Below are 15,802 nucleotides of genomic sequence, written 5' to 3'. Positions count from 1 at the left end.
ATGATACAGAGAAGCCAAAATGTTTTTAATATCTCATTAAAAGGGTAATTCCATTATCATGCTTAAGGTACAGCTCTAAGGTGAAAATCCTGATGTTCGTGGCTTCAAGAGTGGTGCTGCTTTTCTGGGCTTTCGCAGAATATGTAGTCTCGGAACGCGCTGGACGTAGAAGCAGACCTTGCTGTATATCGGAGATCCCAGAACTGAATCCGAACCGCCTCATCTTCTCTCCCTTAGAAGCACGGACAGAACGGGCCTAATGCATGCTCTCTGGGCGGAGGGCGGAGGGGGGCAGGGGTTCAGACCTTCTCAAGCACTCCTCCGTCTGCGGCGCTGTGATCTGTGCTTCCTCGTCTCTCCTCCTTACAGGAGAGGAAACACAGCCTCCTTCCAGGGAGGACTGAATCCAATTAAGGATGTTTCAGGAGTTGTGAGGCAGATCAGTGTTAGAAGCCGTCTGTGACCTGCGGCATGGTGCGGTATGGCCAGCTAGCACTCTGCCATCGGTGGACCTGTTAATGGGCCTGTCTCTACTGCTCTCAGCCCAGCCTCCATATCCTAAAAACCAAACAACAAAGCAAGACACGTCTTAGAGACAACACTTACAGTGACAAACACTGTTCCTGCAGAAATGTTTTTGGTATAAATTTGCTGTCATTTTTCTGGTGATTTTTCTTTAACACGTGACAGGTGTTCTATAGGGCAGCACAGTGGCACACGGTATAATGCCGCTCCCTCACAGCACCTGGGCTGTTTGGGTATAGGTTTGAATCCAGCTCAGTGAAGTTTATTTACTTGTTCTCCTGGTGTAAGTGTGAGTTTCCTCCAAGTGCACCTGTTTACTTCCACCCTCTGTCTAAAGACTGTTTCAGGTGAACTGAGAACTCTAAACTGCCCTTAATGTGTGTGTGTGTGTGACTCGTGTCCCACCTGATGTGTAGCCTGACTAACCTTTCACTATATGCTTCAGGGACGGGCTCCAGACCCTGAGCTGGGCAAGTCATTAATGAAAGAGAGTGAGATGCACTGTAAAAATGCCGGACTAACTAGTGCAGTAAGTTATGTCTGTGTAGATGTTTAATGCAAAGGTACGAATTTGCCGTTTGTACGGTGCATGCACACAGATCTGTAAAGAAGGCTTATTTGTGTTCAATTAGCCCTGAGAAGTTCAGCATACAAACTGCAATTATATACATTCACACTCATACGTAGCTTAAAGAAAGAGTGAAAAAAATGAGTTCAGCTTGAGAGTGTAATAGCATTCTGTGACAGGAACCTTTTCAAAGCTTTGTTGAGGATATTAAAATGGCATTGATTTATAGAGGTGAGGCTGGAGCCTTATTGGCTCTTTCTGCCTTGCGGTGTGCGGTTTCACAAATTGAATTTTTGTGAAGAAAAAAAAAGATTACAACTTCCATGGTATAGGAGCATCGCTGTGGAAAGCAATGAGCAATAACATCTGCTTTGTTTGCATGCACAATTTACGCAAAGGTATGCACTGTGAATACTGAAAATCTTTGTGCTTGTCTCATGGAAAGACTGCAGACTGTGCTGTTGGGGCTCTAAATTAGAAGGTCTGATGGAAGATGATGTGCCACATATTCTGTTGGACTCTTCATCATTTTAAAGCAGGGAGAGTGGAGGCTGAAGCCTTCTTCTGAAGCCAAGGCAGTGTGGATCGCATCCATCCATCCATCCCTACCTGGACTGTGCCTTTTTTTCTCTGAATTCCTAGATGGTGATGTGTCGGTATTTTGCATCTGCTTTGGTCACCAAGGATCTCTTTCTTGAATTAGATGTAAATTAATGTCTGACTTGTAACAGTACTGAGGCAGTGTTCTGAATTCCATGTTTTAGCTAACATCACATAAAAAGTACACTGTGCTAAAGAAGATAAAATTTATTGGGGATGGGAGCTTAACGTCAACAAAAGTCATTGTCACAAAAATCACAATTATGTTTATTTGCCTTCATTTTTTTCCCAGCCATAGGTTTTCATACATCTTCGGTGTTTTATTTTATTGTTGGTTCATATTGCATGTTAACATCAAAATAACTATATGCAGCAAAGAGAACAGATTTTTATGTCTCTTTTCATGTATGATGGTTTGCCAGCTTGGGGGGAGGGGGCTTCTACATCTTTCCTGATATTCTTGATTCCTTCAGTGAAAACATTTAAGACAGATCCTCTATTGTTAGAGGATCACACACGCAATGTCTACAACCACTTGTCCCAAGCAGGGTCATGGCAAGCCAGAGCCTGACCTGGCAACGCAGGGCATGTGGCCCTAGGTGGGGAGACACACATCCCAGGCAGGATGCCGGTCTGCCCCAAGGCACCCCAAGCAGGACTTGAACCCCAGACCTGCCACATAGTAGGCCCTGGCCAAACCCACTGCACCACCATGCCCATTGATGTATTTATATTTAACCACTCTGTTTTATTCATTTTTTTAATTGTGAATTTTATTCTGGAAATGTATATTGACCTTGAGTGACTAAAAACATTAGTCAACACCTGTGGCTAAGAGGAATGTGTTTAGATGTCTCTTGTAATTTGTTTCTTCCCTTAGGGAAATAATAAAAGTAGTATGGGATTTATTTAATTATTTTGTTATGCTAAGGACAGCTGGATACGGACACTGAACTTAGTAATAAATGTTTTAATTTTGACTGCTTTGAACATTTATGATGCACAAGCAAAGCCTATGACCTCGAAAGCAAAACATTTATTTGTGTAGTCTAACTCCAAAACTGCATTAATAGCATTAATGTGCAACATTGTGAAAATGTCAGTGAATCTCATAGTCTGCCTTGCAACAGTGAAATAAACACCGATGTTGCGTAAAGGAGTAATCTACAGCAAGGATCCCTAGGGGCATGTTCTCAGAATTTTTAACATGACCAGTTGCACTGGCATTTAACAAACAAACAAGTAAATAAATAAATAAATAAAAATTGAGAAGATTTAGCATGTCATCCTTGCACATTTATCTAAAATCAAAGTTATGCCCAAGTCAATGTGTCTTTATTCAACGAATTCAGCAAACTTCATCAATAAATTTCGCAATAACTGTAACAAGTTAGCAGCGATTTGTCACTCTTCACACTATGTAATTGATAATGGAGAAGGAATCATTGGATGTCATGCAGGAAGAACATTTCACAGATGCCTCAACAATCCTCTGACTCTTTTGTTCATCAGCATGTAACTTTCAAACATTTTTGATCTTTCAGACTACAGTTTTGCAGCCATTTATTACAGAGCACAGGAGGTTACCTCTTTGAGGAGGTAATTTCTACAGTCATTTGATAAAGGGAACCAATAATGTTAATCTTTGCCACATGGTTTTGCAGTATAAAGTTCCTAATTGGTATGCTCCTTCAGTGCGATTAAGAAAGCCATTCATCACTGTCCTCCAAAGCAACATTAGATGGAATCTGTTTTCCTTCACAATACTGCTCAAGGTGATCTGCAACGGATGCTGATGGACATGACTTTTTTGGATTTCATCTGGAAGCACAAGAACGTTAGAAGTTGGCACTGCGAACGGGACACTGTTTAGTGTCGAATTAAAAACAAAAGTGTTTGATTGTAAACATATCGTGGCACTGGGGAAAAACATCTGGAGAGCATTGTTTGCAGGGAAAATTGGCACATGGGAAGGGACTAATTAAAAACCCCCTAAGCATATTTATGTCCCCTGGTCCTACACCTTCACAATTATCCCACCGGGTGAAGTTAAACAGACTCACAGGAGTGAAGACAAAAATATCGTAACCATACACTACAAAGCTGAATTCGTCATTATGAAAACCTTAACCGCACTTCCTATTCTTTTAAAAAAGAAAAAAAAAAAACTGAAGTGGTTGCAAGAATGACAAAAATGTTAACAGTACAATTTTTATTTGTTTTAATCTTGGTAGACACAATTATCCAAACCAACATGTGTACGTCATAAGAGCCAGAAACGATTTAGCACAAACACGGAGGGGTATGCAAGAGCACATTAAGGGGCAAGTAACAGGATGCTAAAAAAGTAAAAAGCTTAAGCAGAGGGCCCAACGTGACTTTGAAAGTCAAGTCGAGGAGGGCAGCAGGCAGAGCTGAACAAAGACTTCCATGGAGAATGTACCAAGGGGGTTACACAGCTGCTTATACACAACAAACTGGAAGATAGTGCAAAACCTTCAACGGCAATGTTTTCAACCATAACAGCAAACATGTCAAAATGAGAGTCTTACGGTATTTTCTTAAAAGAAAAAAAAACTGTGCATGATGTGTACAAAATCTGTCTGCAGTTTTTACACTTCGCACTCTTGTAATATCAATGTAAGCACTGAAAGAGTTCTGCCTCATGCAAGTTCCATTGGATTTTTCAGCAATTTTAATACCAAGGAGTTATGTTAAATTGCCTCAGCCTCACTTAGCAGAAGGTCTAGTTTGAATAAACATCTCCACGAACTCATATCTGGGCAACCATTACCTGCAGTGAATGTAATTAACACCAATGATCTGACCACTCCAGGAAGCACTTGAGCGTTGGAAATGGAATATGAATGACTTCCCACAGTCCAGCAGCAGCGACTTCTTAAAACACAATGGTCTAGAAGGTCCAGACTACACATCTTACAATGTACACAATTTCTCACCGAGAGGGAACTTGCATTTTTTCAGCTTAATTTATTTTTAAGCTCTCTTGTTGCGCAAGTAAGAAAATTAATGCAAAGGTGTCAAATTAGAAAAATAAAAATGGCAAGAATAAGAGCCACATAACAGTGTAGACTGAGGAGTCTAAACCAAACGAACCTCTGCCGAGTGGTGTAATAAAGCAGTGTCCGTCACAGTCTTTCAGTGAGACTATGGAATTGAGGGCAATGTTGATAATATCGTGGAAGAATTAACATATCGTTGAACCAGAGACCCTGTGTATTTCAGTCTAATGTACGTGGCAGAAGATGCCAACAAATTTTTTTGGGAATAGGAACATTATTAGGATTCTTTTGCTCCCTGGAACTACTGATTATCTCATTCTTTTCCTTACTGTTTCAATTTTCTCAAAGCTTACGTTATATTATTTTCTACTCAGTGGAAGGAGACAGGTGGCTTGGCTCTGCCACAAAGGCCTTGCTACCTAATGGGCTCAGAAAGTGCAGCGTAAGAACCTGTTTTTGCACACTGAGGAAGTTCCTGAACTTGTCCTACTGTGATATTAATGAGGTCAAGAGTCAGGCACAGTGGTACTTCCCCACAAGCATATAAAAACATCTTTCTTCATGACTTAATGTTCCAGAACCCCAAGGCATCATTCACATATATATTACATTAGTACCAGCTCAGTAGTGGCTGCAGAAAGTGCATTTCTTTGCAATAATTGGCAGTATTGAAAGTTCTCAGTACCGTATCACTGTCTGAACGTAATTCTAAATGAGACAAACACCAAAGCAATGCAGATCTTTCGATTTACCCATATTTACTTACTCAAGCGTCAGTATTTTAGCACTGAAAACGAGTAAATGACAAATTCAAAAGTAAGCTGTCAAACATGAGCAAACGAATTATGCAGACACTTCTGTTATTAAAGAGCTGACCTTTCCCTAAATATGCAGCTTCACAACTGTGTCTATGTATTCCTCCCTCTGATTGAAATGTCCTAGAAGATGACAAGATGGCCTTAAACCAAAGTTTAAAGCTGTCTGGTGCATTGTCTTGACTGTATTTACATTGTGTTCATTTGTGAGCTTTTCTTGCTCCCGGTGGAAACTATCAGAAGGATGACAAGTACAAATGTTTTCTGGCGCAAGTCTGAACCACAATGATATTGAATTCCACTTCACTTCAGAAACCGTATCCGTCTATGAATTGCCGCTGTCTTTCAGAGACACACATAACTGTGCAGCGCTTCAATTATATATATATATATATATGGTGATGGATGACATAGGGTCCAAGCATGCCAACGCCTGTGCTCCTAGCAGTAATAAATGCAGTCAATATAAATGTAGCAATATTCCAATATCACTGGAGACATAAACACAATCATGTGTCAATGATTTGAACGGTATTTCTTAAGTTATGCCATGGTTAAGAATGAGAACCGGTGTATTGTGCCAATGTTACATGTGGGATTAAAGCTCCATTTGTCAGGGGGCTGTCCTTACACCGGTTAATGATGCGTGTGGCCCCGGCATGTGGATATTGCTGTTCTTCAATTAACTCTGATTAGGGGAAGGTCAGCAGATGGCCGAAACTGGCCCGAGAGGTATCCTAGCAACCGGGTCATCCGGAGAGAGATGGCATACTGGAGGAGTCGTGAGAGAGCGTCTTTGGAGCAGAAAGTTCCTGTTTGTTGTTTTGTCCTTGAGGTTCCGTTTTTATGTTCATTTGGAAGTTCTTTCTGTGCTTTCTGAGCACCTTGTCCCTGATACAGTTCACTTAGCTTTCCTTATGTGCTTCTCCTGAAGACAGCTTATGTAAATCATTACTAGGGCTGTTAAAGTTTCATGAAACTTTCATTAAGGGATACAACAATCCATGTAGCATTAATGTTCAATGGTGTGTAAAAATGAAAAATACAGCACAGAAAGGTATTGTTTGCAGTTCTTCTATTAAGCCCTTTGGCTGAGAAAAGTTGTTCTCTTACATTGTAATATCATGTTTTTTGTCTTTTGTCTCACTATTCTCCTCAGTATACAATGAACATTATATAATGTACAGCTGAGTCTTCAAAAAGTCAGTTTTTCAAAAAAAAAAAAAAACAAACAGCTGATATTGAAAATAATGCAAATAACATAAACAACATACATGTCTTAGTAGCTCTTGCCGTGTTTCAAATATTGTCGAATGGGACTAGAGGCAATCATTTAAAACATGGCACAAGTCAAATATTTTCTTTTTTTTAAAATATTAGGATTCTGAGTTAATGTATGTAAAACTGATTTTGTAGTACCTCTGAATAAGACGTGCATAGATTTCAGGAACTCAGTTTTGAGCTTTAAACTGTTTTGTGAATGCTTTTAGCGTACAAGCAGTCAGATATACTTATAGTTTCTTGCTTCTGAAATCAAACAAAAGAATAAGGCAGGCAGAAACTTTAACCAAAAAAGTCCAGCTTCAAACATCCAGGGCTAAATATTGAGTGTACTCTGATTCTTACGGTAGTTCCTTTAATGTGGAACATATTAAGTAAAACATTAAAATACTTTATTTTAGCTGTATTGACAATCCATATATTTAATAACTATACAGCTGGTAAGATAGTCCAGTAGCTCAAAAAAGCAAAATCATAGAAACATTCAGAACAAATTTGAAAGAAACTCCATTAAAAAAAAAAACTTCACAGTTCACAAAACTTTTAAAACTGTGAAATGTTTTTGAAGTTTTCATGTGAAAAAAAAGATATATATTGTTCCTTTAGTGCTATTTTCCACAGCAATGCAACAAAAAAAATGTTCTCCTTTCTTCATGCATAATATAATCCCTTCACCCACACACTGCAGTAGGGAACAGGGCACAGAGGTAAATAATTGAGCAGTCAGTAAAAAGGCAGCTGTAGATGTGGGCGGTGTACAGTAATTGCTGTGGAGTACCTGTACACTAGCAGTGTGTCCCTCCCGCCAGCCTCTCCCTCCGCACTGAGTCACAGTGCTGTGGGTTTGTGTGGCTCTAACGCTTTCCTTTCCTTTCCTTTCCATCCCATCCCATCCCATCCCATCCCATCTCATCCCATCCCACAAAGTGCAGCTTGTCCAAAACCATGTGTCCATGCATCATCCCATTAAAGATGGGAGACACAAAACTAAACGCAAACGTATCAAAGTGGTGGTAAACTTTATCATTTCATTGTTTTTATTCAGAGATACTTAGTATTTTACCCTTGTACGCAGCTGTACTCTTTTTCCCAATGATTCACTTTAAGAAGCTTACCCAAAAGTGCTGTAGCGACACCTCTTCTAACACCTCAGGGGTCTGAACAGGCAACATTTACATTAAAATCATATCTTCAATGATTGCACTACCTGCTCCCCTGTAATCTCCTGGAATGAAAGTATAAAATTATGAATAAATATATGAGGAGATAATGTTGATTTTTCTTGATTCTGTTGATGGTGTGTGGCTCTTAACAAATCTCTTCCTTTGAAGATGTGTGACTCAAGAGAGAAGTGTTTTCCATTGTTGTTGTTTTCTGTTGTCCAGCAGTGCCGCAAGGGCTGCTCAATTGAATTATCTTTTTTTTTTTTTCCTTCTGTGTGTTAAGTACCATTGTTCTCAATTGTTCCTGCACAAAATGACAGCACAAAATGTTCTAAACCTGCCCTGGGAATTAGCAAAAGCATATTACAGAGCTTGGCGAATAAAGGGCTTTGAATCTTGAATGACCCCATCTGTGGCCCTTAAAGCAAGAATATAGGCTCAGCAAGAACTCAAATGCTGGTTCCGTAGTTCTGGTGCTTGGACCTCTTTCCACATTGCGAAGAGTAGACATACCGCAAACCATGGAGTATCTCTAAATATTGATTGAAATCTTCCCTAAGAAAAAGCTTTAGGAGGTTTATACATTTGTTTGCCTTCACTGTCTGGATGCAGTTCTATAAGCACTGGTATTAACAGAATTTGCTGGCAAATAGTTATATACATCTCACCTTGGAACTGCCTTTCTCTTCTTCAAGTTTTACCTGATTTTGGCACTAAGGCAGTTCCTTTACACAGTGTAATTTTTTTCTGGTTCTACAGCTAAAGAATAAAAGCCATATCACTGCTGGTAACACATTGCTCTATATTAATATACTGTTTTGATGCCTGTATTACTGTCTTTCCATTAAAAGATATGAGAAGAAGTTTATTTTACCGTTTGATGAGGAAAAAATATAAGTTCAATATAAGTTCACTATTATGCAACATTTTAGATGTACTAAACACAAGAAAACAACACACAAACCAATTCGGGGGATGATTGGGAAAAGCTGGAGTAATATTTGGCTGAAATCAAAACAATAATACTTTCATAACCTGGTGTCCCTGTGCTTTTTTTTGTTGAGATAGAATAATTTTGAAAAACTTCAATTTTTTAAACTAAATGTTGATGCTCTACCTTATTTTCCCAGTTCAAAGGCAGAAAAGCAGCAACTGCACCCCAGAAAATGATGAAGACTTTGTATAATGCTGCGGCAGTCAGCGAGGGCTCAGCGAGCGCTAGCCTTTGGGCTGGGGAGAAAGGAAGGCCGTGGTGCCCTTGAAGGCCAGTTCACTGAACCTCTGGCGCACACGGTGCTACAGTGAACTGGGGAAAGAAAGCCCTGGGTGAGAGAGCACACGGCTGCACCCAAGCGTGGGGTTCGCACGGTGCGCTCCCGTATGTTTCACAGACATCGCACTTAAAAACAAGGATCTCTCACATTCACAAAACACTTGCAGAATTTTGCATTTGTTTATATTTCAGTCGCGGTTATTGACGCAACAAATGTCACCGAGCAAAACTAAAGTATAAATGTAATATTCGGTACATTTGGTAAATCTTTCCAATGTGTGATATTGTATTCCTTTTAATTACTTGTTTACTTATGCACCGGCACTCAAGAATGCCAGGTGTCCAATTACTTTTTCTAGTTATGCAACAGTTTAAATGTCATATGTGGACTGTGTAGGAAGAGAAACATTCCAGAATTTTCCTCATAATAGAAGATGCCATGGTTGTGTCAAGTTTGTCTTGTAACTCGGTTAGGCTTTGTTGTTTTTTTTTTTAAACTGTACATAATCTAAAGGAATATGTCAACAGTGAGTTAATATACCGTTTGTGCTTTTAAGTGCTTTATGCAAGCCAACCAGTCACTCCGATTACCGCATCTATTATACCAGGCTTACAGCGACACTGTGGGTACATTATGAAAATGGAAGCAAAGAAATTCAAGAAAAGCAAAATTTATGTTTTAATTCAGTTTACACATAAAAAATGTGTTTACATATCATGCATTTAAAAGGAATTTGCGAAGTGAGCCTAAAAAAGAAAAGAACCACACTAACTCATATAGATAGATGGATAGATAGATAGATAGATAGATAGATAGATAGATAGATAGATAGATAGATAGATAGATATAAGTTAGTGTTAGCATTTATATATAAAGTTTAAAGTTAAAGTTTCAAGTTTATTGTCATAGGTACAAGTACCGTGTACAACTATCATGAAATTCTTCTTGAATGCTTCTGCACAGACTATGGACAAGACAGAGACAATACAAATACTGTACAAACAAAACAATGACAGTGAGTAATGCTAATAGCAATGACAATAAATAACGGTAACAGTAATAACAATAATACCAGTAGACTGCCAGAGAACTCAGAACGTGGGAATGAGAATGCGAATGCTTAGAGTGACAGTGTAATTTACCAATGTGCTTGGAAGGAGCAGTCCAACTCTAGGTACTAAAGGTGGCACATTGGTGATTGTTGTATACTCTTACAGCAGTGCGGTAAAAGCTGTTCCTGTACCTAGCAGTGCGGGTTCGAATAGACCTGAGCCGCTTTGCAGACGGCAGAGAAGAGAAAAGTGCCCGTGCGGGGTGACTACGATCTTTCATGATGCGCATCGTCTTTCTGAAGCAGCATGTGGTGTACGTGTCCTTGACTGCTGGTACCTGGGTGCTGATGATTTCCTGAGCCGTTTTGACCACCCTCTGTAAGGCTTTTTTGTCCTGTACGGAACAGCTGCCACCCCAGGATGTAATACACTCTGTGAGGACGGACTCCACAGCACACCTGTAGAAAGTGGTGAGGACTGTAGTGGGCATCCTGGCTATCTTCAGACACCTGAGGAAGTGGAGATGCTGATGGTCCTTTTTGATGGTTGATGCTGTGTGCTCAGACCATATATATATATATATATATATATATATATATATATATATATGTGTATATATATACATACATTTTTTTTTTAATGAAAAGACAAAAAGATTGTAGTTGTAGCCAGCCAGCAAGGAATCTTTTACACGAGCTCATTCGCTGAAATTTCTGTGAAGTACCAATCATTTTTGGAAGCTGTAACAATCAAAAATAATTACCTGAGAACATTTTACAGTAATGATAACGAGCACATAACCTTTGCTTTTCTTAGAAATAGTTCAAGGCCAGTTTAAATCATATGCACATCAGTGATGCACATTCATTATTTTAGTCTACTTAACAAGCCACGTTGCATGACTACTTTGATAGAAAAGAAGGATTTCTCATTTTGTCATTGTCATTTTATGCCCTTATCTAAATTTGAACTGCTTGCCAATATGCAGATCCTACTGTTGTTTCCTCTTAGACAATAAGTTGTTTTAACTGAAACTGTTTCTCTTACTTAGCTTTTCCTTGAATATTAAAGGATTTATTGCATGATTGTGCACCAGTATTCCTATTATGCTATTTACTAAAGTTTCCTTTCCGTACATCAATGTTTCAGTGAAAAAAAATGATGCATAAATGAAAAATGAAAAGTTTTAAGAGAGTCAGATTTGGAACGGCTGAAGAGATTATACACAGACCCGAATCAGGCTTTCTATTAAATTGATTTATTTCACATCCACTATTAAAATATATATTTCTGACATTATTGTAAAAGAACAGTGTCATTTGAAAAGTCGTATTATGAAATGGATTTCATAGCACAACTTGCAAACAAACAGCACTTCTTGTTCAACCTCTGGCCGGGCCTTTTTTTAACAACACATTTTGGGAAAAAATAAATGAAACTTTCAGTCAGAGTGATTTCTCTTAATTTATTCCTGCCAGTACATGCAGATCTAAGTACATATGGTGCTGAGTTTAAGCGATGCGGATACCCACAGCCTACACAGAAGTCAAGCGCTCAAGGCTTACTCATATTCTTTCCTGCACAGTGAATGCAGCCCAATTACCCATCCGCTCTGGGATGACTTCTTTGGAAAAGGAAACTGATGCCTTTAAAATTCCTAATGAGATGATTTATTCATTTTTATTTTTGCACTTGAGTTCCTTTGATCTTTGGAGCAACGACTGGTTGTTCTCCTTTTGATCCCAGCAGGGGGCGTCAGCACAAGGCTACTGGATGGGCCCATTGCCCAGGTGTGTAGCTCTCCTCTCTACAACAGGCAGGACTTGACTCGGAACCCAAGGGTCACATCTGACAGGCCCGATGATAATGCACACTTCAGAACTAATTGAGAATTAAATGCAGCTGGCTGTTGGGATGGAAGCAAATTGAGCATAATTCCATCTTTTGAATATGCTTTTTCACTTGGATGCATTTTCACATCTAAGTGTTGTATCAGTTACTCAACCTGAATTTCTTCAGAAAACACCCAGCTGTATAAACTGATTAAGTCTAATTGCACAGTAAGTTGCCTTCTATACAGCTGCAAAAATGTAGTGTTACAAACATAATACAGATGATTGGCTATTGACTTGTACTACTATTATAATCAATGCACGGCTGTGCATCCGCTAGGAAAAGCATTGCTGCTGGCAGTCATTAACTTAGCTGCCAGTGGAATAATTACAGAGATGTCAATATATATTTGCAAGCAAACAAACTGGAAAACACGGAGCCCAATAAGTTCATCAGACTATATTGCAATAGGACGGCATCTTTTTAACTGTAAAATTCTTACAGATCATATGAAAATATACTAAGCCATTTTTTTTCTATTCATTACTTGACTTCAGCCGTAATCAACTGAATGTTGACATTAAACCTCCATCATTCTTTGTACTTAGAATATGATTTTTCTGTTGCTGTCACAACAAACTCTGCTAAAACCATTCATTCATTCATTCTAGTAAAAGTATTTTGATTGCATAACTCTACCCATACAACTGTGCCATAAAAACACAAGATGAGAGCTATTACACAGACACACACACACACTCTGAACCGCTTGTCCCATACGGGGTCGAGGGGGGACCAGAGCCCAACCCGGCAACTCAGGGCGTAAGGCCGGAGAGGATGGGGACACACCCAGGATGGGATGCCAGTCCGCCGCAAGGCACCCCAAGCGGGACTCGAACCCCAGACCCACTGGAGAGCAGGACCCGGTCCAACCCACTGCGCCACCGCGCCCCCCTGAGAGCTATTACCTTAATTCTAAATAAAATTCAGACTAATGGCAGCTCTCGTCAAGTTACTTAAACCTTTAAACTCTGTTCTCGATTGAATTTCCTTAAGCCCCTTGCCATGTCTCGCTGAAATCAAAGAAATTTAATGATTCACTGTTTACCCACCAGACTACAAATCAGAAAGTGCAGTCTGACTGGGTACCACTGTCTCACACTATCGGTTCGCTTTGAACTGCCTCCTGTCCCAAAGAGTGCCAAATGAAAAACACAGAGTGAAAAAAAAACTTTCGCAACATCACAATCACAATTATTTCAGTCACAACTTAATCGCTATCCAGTTTGCAGAAATGTTTAAACCATATTTATTGGCTGGTCAATACATTCTGCTACGGTACGGTAAGAATATTGGCTTTACAACAGCACCATCTACCAAATACTGGGAGAAGTGAGTAACTTCACCTCTGCTGCCTTTCCACATTCTCCCACTGCTATTTTTACTGAACACTACTGATGGTAATAGTTATATTGCTTGATGCATGTCTCTCTTTGCTTTCTATATGATTTTTTTTTAATTAAATACTGCAAGGAAATGTGTTGGGAAGGGTGTTAAATAAAATAAGACATTTACCTGACACTTTTCTCCAAAGAAACTTACAATCTTATTACTTACCCATTTATACTGCTGGGTAATTTTACTGGAGCAGTTTAGGGTAAGTACCTTACGCAAGGATACTACAGCTGGGATTCACACCTGCAACCTCCGGGTGCAAAGGGAGCAGCTCTAACCACTATGCCGCTAGCTGCCATAATACATGATCAAAATACAACACAAGTGTTTTTTGCTGTCGTTTTCAGGACACCAGCTCTTGCATGACTCCTGCAACTATCTAGCCAGTAAGATGAAAAGTTTCCCATTCTCCCAAGGACAATATTGTAATCACATTCTTCTATGTACAGGCAGCATCTGAACCAAGTCAGTTTTTAACTCTGCCCGAAATGTTTCTGAAATATTATGCCATAAAGTTCTCATTCTACATGTAAGCCAAGTATCTGAAATGTACATTCTTTCTTTAAAAAAGTTGCTTAGAAGAATTTTTCAAGGAAATTTTTTCTGCAGTTCATGTGTCTACGGAATGTGCTGACCTTGCTGTGCCATGACTCTTTGACAAAAAACATTGAGGAGAGAAGATACATTTCAGGCACAGCAACTCTCTCAGGAACTACAGCCTTAAAGTTCTCAGTCAGTGGGTTTAAATGTGGCCTTAGCTCTGTAGTTGACATTTATTCCTATAAATTGGTCAATCTCACTTGCATTTCGTGTACACCTGAGCGACTCAGTGCATGTGTAAGTGACTGGCTCCCGACTGCATGTAGGATGCACGGTGCCTTACATTTATTTATTTAGCGGACACTTTTCTCCAAAACGACATACATGTCATAGAAAATGCACAAATTATATCACATTAGGAGAAAGCGAGACGTAGTCGCAGACGTGATTCTTAAGTAAACCTAGTTTGTTTCTTTCCGCTTCGTGCACCGATGTTCATCACATGAGTAGGTGCATAAAATGTCTTATGCCTTATGATTCCACAGGTTATATCAGGAAAACTAGTGTACATTTTGAAAATATTGCTGAACACATAAATGACAGGAAGTACACACACACACACACAATGTGTACAACTGCTTGTCCTGAGCAGGGTGGGGGCAGACCAGGGACTAGCCTGGCAGCACAGAGTGCAGGGGACACACTGTGGATGGGAGGGCAGTCTGCCACAAGACACCCCAAGCAGGATTTGAACCCTAGACCTGCCACACAGCAATCCTCAGCCAAACCTGCTGCGCCACCGCACCCCCCCTTGAAAGGAAGTAGTAACATGAAAGAGTACTTTTTGTTTTAGTATAAAAGTGTATCATAAATATATGTTGGATAGTAATCCATATTATTGTTATGTATAATATTAGAATAATACAAAAATTGTTCTTGGTTTTCACATATATATCTATACATTTAAATATATTGTACAAAATATTTGTTATTCTGATACTAAAATGTACTCGAATATTACAGTAAATATTACAATAAATGAAAAAATATTTGGGAAAGAAATATTGAAAACAAGTGCAATATTTTATTCAGTTTGAAGGCAATATCACTTGTTTTTGCAATTGCAGTTGTAGAATTACATAATTATTTTGAACTCCCTTTAAGGTTGCAAAGTACTTGAAGAAAACTCTTTAACTCACCTTCTATTGTCCCCATGAGTAAAAATAAAGCTGAGAGATTGGTTATTGAGGTCATTCATTAGATTATGCATGAACTGGGTGTATATTATAAAGACTTTATGATCCATGTGTGTGGAACAGCCTGCTCTATACCTCAGATTTTGTTTGTTTTTAACCTTACTTTGCAGGTATTTGCATATAATCTAAGACAAAGTTTTTTTAACCAATAAAGTTTAGCCACAGTGATTACACTGTAAGTTCCATTCCTTAAAAAGTAGAGAAGTCACTCTTAGATTTTAATGTTTCAAAACAAGAAACCAAGTACATGATTATGCACCACACAGATGTACAAAAAACTATGACATATGACATATGCTTTCTGTTAGCAAAGTGACCAAGCTGAGTTATTATGAGATGAGCACACTCTTTTCAAACACTATGAACAACTTAAAACATTTCACTGATTACTTGGAAAACTGTTCGTATGTGCAAGGA

The sequence above is a fragment of the Scleropages formosus genome, chromosome 16 (assembly GCF_900964775.1).
Source record: "Scleropages formosus chromosome 16, fSclFor1.1, whole genome shotgun sequence".
Classification (NCBI taxonomy): Eukaryota; Metazoa; Chordata; class Actinopteri; order Osteoglossiformes; family Osteoglossidae; genus Scleropages; species Scleropages formosus.
Note: the sequence above shows the minus strand (reverse complement) of the source record.